The sequence below is a fragment of the Spermophilus citellus genome, assembly GCF_964194105.1.
Source record: "Spermophilus citellus genome assembly, chromosome: 11".
In the NCBI taxonomy this organism is placed as follows: domain Eukaryota; kingdom Metazoa; phylum Chordata; class Mammalia; order Rodentia; family Sciuridae; genus Spermophilus; species Spermophilus citellus.
Genome location: NC_138192.1, coordinates 32,648,711 through 32,657,903, shown reverse-complemented (window position 1 = coordinate 32,657,903; position 9,193 = coordinate 32,648,711). Strand labels below are relative to the sequence as shown.

Here is a 9,193-nt window from a genome sequence, read left to right as displayed (position 1 = left end):
ATAGCCGAATTTTGGAACCACACCAAATGCCCTTCAATATGTGAATGAGTTAAGAAACTGTGGTGAATATACACAATAGAGATTTTTGTTGTTGTTTTGTTTTGTTTCACTGTACTTTCTTTTATTATTATCATAGTTTTTGCATTGAGATACATTTCAATAAGAGCAAGTTTCTTTTTAAGATTAGTATTAAATATTAAATATCTTTCCCCAGTTTAATTTTACATTACTCTACCAAGAAAAAAAAAATAAAAACTTAAGTTATTTAAAGTCTGGACACACTTCCATGATTAGACAGGCTATGTAAAAAATTGTGTCTTTTTTTTTTCCTGCTATGTAATCAGTTCTAGGCCCTAAAAAGATGGGTTATAATTGTTTTTGAAAAGCGTGCTAGGAAAATAAATGGCCTGTTATAAGCCAGGTTATAAAGTAAGGACAGGGGTAAGGGAGGGACGTTTTCTTTCATAAATGAACAGAATTTCTGAAGAGTCCCAGTCCATAATTTTTTCCTAAAATGGTAGAAGGAGAGGGTAAAAATCTCAAAATGAGCTTCAAAATACTGTCTCTGTGAGGGACCAGTAGTTGTCTTGCTGAGGAGGGTGACTGCCAAGAAAGTAGATGACTATGTTGACCATCCCCACCCTACCCAGCTAGAGGAATGGAGATGGAAAGTTTATTGCCTTGTGTCTGTGAAAGTGAGCTGAAGCTTAAAGTGTACGGCATTTTCTAAGAGGTTTCTTCTACAAACAGACAACTCAGAGACTCTTCCTCTTGCTGCAGCAAAGAAGTTATTTTTAGAAGCACTTGGGAAGTTCCTCCTCCACCTCAAGGTGGGAAGGCTCAGAGAAGGGAGTCATCAGTACAGCCACCTTGCAGGCCATAACGGAATTCCTGAAGGTTGGAGACCCCATAGAAGTGGACAAAGGTTGCTGCCACTACCAGGATGTGGAAAATCTGATGGGACTGAAACCATATGTCAAACTTCCCAGGAAAGAAGCGCTCAGGAATCCGAGCAGCGTAAAAGCCAGTTCCGGCGATGTACATTATAGCCATGAGAAAGAACCAGCCCATCTGGCCCACTGTGATGGCCTTGACAAAACCCTCAGCCATAGTAAAGTGCATGGCGGGCACAGCACCACTGAGGCCAAGTCCCAGGAATACTGCTGCTCTTGTTTGCTGGTGCTCAGAGTGGCAAACCGGTCCCACTGTGCCACGAAGATGGAAGAGATGCCCAGGACACAGATGATGGAGAGGTAGATGAGCCGAGGCTGTGGGGCGCAATAGAAGGAGTAATAGAGCCAGAGGACAAAGCCCCCCATAATCAGTAGAGAAATCCCTGAATAGTCCAGTTTTGAAAAGGTCTGAGAGACTTTCTCTGAATGACAATAGACAGTGTGGAAGAGCCAGGAGAAGCTGAGGCACACGAGTACACTCAGAAAGAAGATGCCCAAAACCACTTTCTCCTGGAGAGGGACCATGAAGTATATATTTGGTCGAAGCATGGTCAAGATTCCCAAAAAGAGAAACAGCACGAAACCAAGCAGATGGGTCCAGATGTTGCCAGTCTCTGTGTGGATGCGGAAGATGCTCTTGAAGCAAGCCCGAAAGGAGGGCATGGGTGGTCTGTGGCCATGTAGCAAATAGTTATTGTGCTTCAGCCAGTAAGGGAGCATCTCAAACGGGATGACCCTCCAGTGTCCCTCCCAGACCTTATGCAGGAACTCCTTCATCTTCTCCATGGCATGGTGAGCCTGCAGGGGAAGCTTCAGTACGGGTACCTCCTCCTCTTCTTCCTTGGGCAGTGGGCACGTTTGCCCCTCTTCAGCCTTGTCTGGGTTGGCAATTACCCGCTTGCCCTTCTCTTTGGGCAGAGGTCTCAGCTTAGCCAGTTCTACTGAGTTCGTTTGCTTGTTACTAGCAGGAGCCCCATTGCCCTGGGCCACCACTGGTCCTTCATGGGAAGACATCTAGCTGACACCTCAGTACCCTGCAGCTTCAGCTTTGGAACAGGTTGGGATGGCTCAGCCCCAGGGAGCATAGACCTCCCTGTGATGGCAAACAGGCCGGGTGGGCAGGCTTTGCTGGGCACCGCCGTCCCCCAGCTACATCCCCTGGCCCTGGACGCAGCCTGCAGCCCAGTGGGCCCCAATCTTCAGTGTCCTTCCTTCGCCGGAAGGGGCGCGCGACCACCCCGCATCACCTCCGCAGCCGAGTCACCTCCGCCATAGAATTTTAATCAGTTTTAAAGAAGAATGAAATATGGCATTTGCTAGTGAATGAATGGAACTAGAGACCATCATGCCACGTGAAATAAGTCAGCCTCAAGAATTAAATGTGTTTTCTAATGTATGGAAGCAAGAGAAAAAAATGCAGGGAAAGGGGGATATTGGATATCAAAAAGACATAGGGAAGATAAGTAGAGTAGATGAAGGGGATTGAGGGGGACGGGAAGGGGGAGTAATCGGGAATGAATATCACAAAATCATGCTAAGTGCATGTATAAATATATCACTGTGAATTTTACCTTTATGTATATCTATTAAGCACCAATAAAAAATAAATGAATAAATAAGTTAAAAAAATGTTCAAGAAAATAGAAGAAGAAGTAAATGGGGAGGGAGGTGGAGAAAGAAAGAGGAGTCATGGGGGGAACTGAAATGGTGTAAATCAAATTTCATGCATCTATGATTGTGTCAAAATTAACTCAACTATCATTTATCACAATAGTGAATTAATATAAGGGAAGAAAATAAACAGAAGATCCACCATTGTCAAACAATATATCTTCTTCTCCACCATTTCCAGGGCAAATTTGCTGTCTCAGAAATTCTTGGTTTTCTAAGTATCTACTGATCTGCCTCAATTTATAACTTTCATTGGGATTACATTCCCAATAAGCCCATCAGACAGCAAAAAAATATTGTGAACCAAAAAATTCACTTAGTGCACTTAACTGAGTAAACATCATAGTTCAACAGCACATCACACTGCAAGTACGAGTTCTTTCCTATTATGATGGCTTGGCTACCAGGGACCTGTGACTCTCTTCCACTGCCCTGCAGTCTTGTGAGCCCATAAGATCAAATTAACTAGCCTTGGGAAAGATAAAAAATTTAAATTTGAATTTCATTTTCAATTTATTTATCCTTATCCATTTGTATACATATATGTACTTAGGCTGGTCCCATAATGTGATTATTGTGATAATATACACAATGGAGTTCTTCTCAGATATAAAGAAGAATGAAAGTATCTCATTGGCTGTGACATGAGTGGAACTGGAGGACATCATGCTAAATAAAATAAGCCAGACTTAAAAAGTCAAGGGTCAAATATTTTCTTTCATATACAGAAGCTAGAGAAAAAAGAAAGAATTAAATAGGAAAATCTTGAAAACAAAGAAGGGAGAGCAATAAAGCAGAAGCAGGGGACCCATGGAAAGTGAAGAGGAAAGAGAAAGGGGAAGGACTGGGAAATGGATTTGACAAAATTATTCTATTGGCATATATGACTTTACCACCCTGGGTTCCAATTTTAGATCTAACTCTAATTCACCAATTTAAATTAATAAATAAATAATGGAATAGAGAAAGGGAACCAAGGGAGGGTGAAGGGGAGAAAACAAGGAAGTACTCAGCATTGAAATGGAGCAAACTGTTTTATATGCATTTATGAGTATGTCAAAATGAACCCCACTATTTTGTGTCACCATAAGGCACTAATAAAAATCATTCAAATTACACTAATTACTGAATGTGGGTCACTTTGGTACTATTGTAAACTTGAAAACCATGCATTGAATCATGGTACATTGGGAACTCTGTATTTATTAAAACACTGTGGATAGAAGTACGGCTTTTTTTTTTTTTTTAAGTGTGGTGGTGTGGGATACTGAGAATTGAACTCAGGGGCAGTCAACCATAGAGTCACATCCTCAGCCCTATTTTGTATTTTATTTATAGACAGGGTCTCTCTGAGTTGCATAGCTCCTTGCTCTTGCTGAGGCTGGCTTTGAACTCAGGATCCTCCTGTCTCAGCCTCCTGAGCCACTGCGATTACAGGCATGCACCACTGTGCCCAGCTAGAACTATAGCTTTTTTCTTCCAATATATATTGTTATCTTTCCTTAAACTCTGGATTTCTGTAGCTGTAAAATTTATCTGTTACATCCCAGAAATTACCCTCACATTTTAGGGCTAGAAAAAAATGTAAAATAGATAAGGATTATGACATCTATTTCCATCATTTCCATTTATTCATCTTTATTCCTTACTATAGGTCTTTCTTAACCATTAACTCTCTTAATATTTGTAATTGCCATAGGTTTAAACAGAAATTAACAGAGAGAGGTGCTGGGCTCCGTTCCAAGAACATGTTACATGTCCACATATATTTCTTACATTGGATAGTTTCATGAGATATAACAGTACTACCATTCTTTAGAAAATATTGTGCATAGAATTGTTTTTAAATGTTAATGTCTCTAATTTTATCTTCACATAGGTCTCAACTACAATATTTGTAGAAATTATCTTTGGGATGATCTCAAATATGTCACATTATACACTATATTCTCAACTTTTGAAACAATCTCTTCAACTCTCTTGATTGGTGGAGCACCAAATTGTCAAGTTTTATTTGATGTAATCCAGAATACCATAGTCACAGTGGACTGTCGGTCAATAGTTGAACAACCACTTACTGTGGGGCAATCAGGTGGCCTGGACTCTTACATTGGGAAGCTTTGTCTATTATCTCCTGATCACATGACAGTAAATATGGTGACCTACCATCACTGAATTTCCATATAATGAGTCTGACATTTTATATTTTATTACAACTTTTACCTCTTAATAAGAGATTCTGTTGACCCTCCAGGATGAAGAAGCCAAGCAATCTTGCAACTAACTAGAATTTCTTCAGACTCCACAGTAAAACATTTTTAAGAACCTGATCTGTTGGAGGTACAAAGCACTAGAATTTTCTATGTCTTGCTCAGAAAACCGGATTCATTCTGAAATTAACTTCTGACAAAGAACCAAGTCTTGGTGATAATTTTTTCCCCAAAATGTAAGGAAGAATATATTTGTAAAATATGTCGGTAAAACTATTTCCTTAATGGAGATGGGAAAGTTCAAATACAAGAGAGCCAATAGACATTGCGTCTCAAGTACCAGTAGAAAGAGAAGAGTGAAACTAGAATTTATAGCAGCAAATAATGTTCGAGATTTGCGGATGTCCTGACAGCTGACTCCCGTCTTCTACTGTATTTTATGGTCAGAAGGCTCAGGATCAAGATGGCATAAAGATATTTATTCTATTACTTTATACTGAAGTACATGAAAATAAATAGCTTTCAGAACTCTCTGTTACAGTTAAAAGATGGGAATAACATATTTATCATTTATATCTCACTGTGGTGGGATAAAATGAAAATATATTGAATATTACATTGCAAAGTGCACAAGTGATGTATTTGTCCCCATGCTAGCCATCACCAGCTCTCTGACCTCACCTGCATCTCTCCTGAAGCACTCATAGTTCATATCTAAAGGTAGACTACATCATCGCCCAACCTACGACAGTCACTCTATGAAGTTAAACTCCAGATCCACATGTGGCCATCTGCAGATTATTCCTACATGTGTGATACACAACGTTAAAATTAACTCAGGAAAATTCCTCATTATCCTCCATAAATTGCAATCATTTTCTGATGTTATGGTTGCACCGCCATCAGAAATCAGGATCTGTTCATTTCCTTTGCCTATTTATTGATTGGGTTATTTGGTTTTCTATTATTTTTTTCTTTTATTTTTTCTTTCTTATATATTTATTTAGTTATTTACTTATTTGACATTAAGTTTTTTGAGTTCTTCTTATATTCTGGAAATTCCCTTCTCAAAAGAAGAAATACGAATGTCAAGAAACACATGAAAAAAAAATTTGACTTCTCTAGCAATTAGAGAATTCAAATTAAAACTGCTTACCCCACTAAGAATGGCAACTATTAATAAGACAAGTAACAACAAATGTTGGTAGGGAAAGGTAATGCTCATACATTGTTGGTGAAACTGCAAATTGGTATAACCACCCTGAAAAGCAGTATGGAGATTCCTAAAAAAAAAAAAAAAAAAAAAAATGATGGTGTTACTCCACTCCTTGCCATATATTTAAAAATGCAAAATCAGCATATTACAATGACACAGCCACATCAATATTTAGAGCAGCACAATTCATAATGGTTAAACTATTGAACCATCCTAGATGCCTATTGACAGATGAATGGATAAATAAATTATGGTATACATACTCAATGAAATATTACTCAGCCATAAAGAAGAATGGATTTTATGACATTTTCCAGTAAATGGATGAATCTGGAGACTATCATGCTAAGTGAAATAAGCCAATTTCCAAAAAACAAAGATCGAAAGTTTATTGCTGATATGTGAAACTAAACCACAAAAAAGAGGGATAGAAGAGAATCAGTAGATTAGACAAAGGGAAATGAAAGAAAGGGAGGTGACTAGGAATAGGAAATACAGTAGAATAAATCTAACATAATTTTCCTATTATACATATGAAAATGCCTAAGTGAATCTCACCATCGTGTCCACCCATAAGAATGGGGTCTTAATTAGAATAAGATCTATTCCATGCTTATATAATTCTATCAAAATGGATTCTATTTTCATGTATAATTAAGAAAAAAATAATAAAAAAGGGGAAAGCAATTACCCATCTAGTGATCTGGCTTTCACGTACCTCATTAGCCTCCTGCTTCCCTCCTTCTAGTATTTTATTTTGCAGTTATATAGAGCTTCTTTAAGTACATTGCATACATCATGCTTTATTTTATTACTTGGTCACTTTGACATTAGTTGGTACACTGAATTTTCAACTTACTTATTTCTGGGTTTACTCTCCTCTTGCAGAAATTCACCAGCTTTTATTTGTTGTTGTGATTTTGGTACTAGGGATAGATCCCAAGGGTGCTTCATCACAGAGCTACATCCCCAATACTATTATTTGTTTATATGTTTATTTTTATTTTGAAACTGGATCTTGATAAATCTGTGAGGGTCTCAATAATTGCCTAGGATGGCCTCAAACTTATGGTCCTCCTACCTCAGCCTCCTTAGTCATTGGGATTACATGTATTCATCACCATGCCTGGCTCATTAATTCATTTTTTTTTTACTTGGTCACTTTCGATGGGGAAAGGGAAGTCATTAATAATTATTCTGGAATAACATGATAAACTTGGACTCTCTAAGGAAAACGAGGAAATCTGGTCACAATACCTTCAACCTATGTTTTATTTCCAGGGTAATTTTTCTAAAGAGAAAATGAAAAAATGTGCTTCATTGCTGGCTTAAAATCATTCAGTAGCTTTCCAATATTCACAAATTACTGTGTTTCTCCAGATGCACAAGGTCATTCAGGTCTACTTTTCCATCTAAAACTTTCACTATTGGCCTCCTCTTTTGTGAAGTACCAACCATTTGCAGTTCTCCAGAAGCATCTCATTTTTCTTACATCTGAGTCTTACAATTCTCCGGCTTCCTAAAATACCTTAAACACTTATACTTTGCTTAAATTCCACCTTACTTTCAAACTTTATTCTCTGTTGAAATAACACCCTACAGTCTTGAACACATCTTCTTTCTAAAGTTTAAAATAATGACTGAATTTTAAATAAAATAAAATACAAAAGCAGAAAGCAGGGAGCCCTTTGTGACCTAAAAAAAAAAAAAAAAAAAACAATGCCAATTGACTTTTCCTTATTAGTATATTTTATCCATCTATTTACACTGCACGTATTTACTACCAATGCTATGGTGTTGGTAGCTGTTTCACTAACTTGTTAATTTTTTTATTCACTCCTTTATGATTCATCATACACATTTTCTGTACCTCTAAGTGATTATTTTGTCATGATGAAATTAATATTTTAATTTACAGAGTTCTTTATAATCCAGCTCTACATACGATCTGCAGACTCCTCCACCCTTACCCCCCACACTGCCATTTATCCACACCAAACCCTGTTATCCCCTTTATCGCTCATTATGAGGCTTGCAAGACTTTATCATTTCCTTCACTTGTCTGTAGCTTCTTGGGCTTCTTGTTATTGCAGTTGTCTAAATTCCCAGAAATCATAATCCATGACCTTCTCTGCCTCCCTCTTCTGTGTTCAACACCTCTTACTCTCAAGAGGTCCTGGGGAGTGTCTATTCCAGGTCTCACCCTCAGGGTAAGCCCATTTTTTTTTCTTGTTCACTTAAATGGAAATTGCTACTCCCCACCATTCACCTCATGCCTCCTCCTCATGTGGCTACTTGTCATTACAATTGCCTTAACATCCTTTAAAACTGGCCAGGCAGTCACATTATTCTAAGGAGTGAAATTTATGTTACAGATAAAATAGAAATTTTTTTAAAAAGAAGTCAATTATCTTAATGAGTTGCAAGTGTAGGAATAAAAGGGGGCATTGAAAAGGGCATGCTGAGGTGCTGTGCATGATGGAAATGAGATCGGTACTGCTGAGGTCCAATAGCAGCGAGGTCCACTGTGTCTGAATGCCAAGAACAGGATAGAGAACTGTCTTCCCTTGTACTGAGTTGACTTTCAAGAGAAAGCAGTGTGGGGACGCATGGGGGAGTACATTAGCTAATTGACTGCGGCATAGGAAGCTGCATCATGGGAAGGAGAGGCCCTGTTGGAAGGGGAAAGCACTGGAATAGAAGATTTAGATACAAATAAATATAATTGGCATTCTGTTGGAGGCCACAGCCTCCACCTGGTATGAAAAAGGCGGGTTCCTAGGGGAAATGAGATCAGATGTCCCTGTCTTGTTTTTAGGAAATACGCATTGAATAAGAAGAAAATATCTATACTTATTTTAATCTACTAACTTTACTTCTGGAAACTGGCTTAGATTATAAAGGGTGCTTATTGTGAGGTCCTGAGGGTCTCAAAAAGTTGCCCAGGGTGGCCTCAAACTTGTGGTTTGTTACGATTTGAAGGTTCTTAACTTTGTTTTTTGTATTTTTGTTATCTTTGCTGGGTTGGCTAGGTTTTAACTCAGCAAGAAGACAAGAGTTATTCTGAAAACAGGGCAAATTGATGGTTATTAGTCAGAAAACAAACAAACAAAAAGCTTTACTTAATCTCCTCTTAGCTATTG

General features: G+C 38.2%; 1 pseudogene across 1 annotated transcript; it reads right to left on the bottom strand.

The window, feature by feature from the left end:
• Positions 1-840: 840 nt before the first annotated feature.
• On the bottom strand, positions 841-2,184 carry LOC308631100 (adiponectin receptor protein 1-like; annotated as a pseudogene). Its single transcript has one exon. The product of its transcript is annotated as an adiponectin receptor protein 1-like (transcript).
• Positions 2,185-9,193: the final 7,009 nt, after the last annotated feature.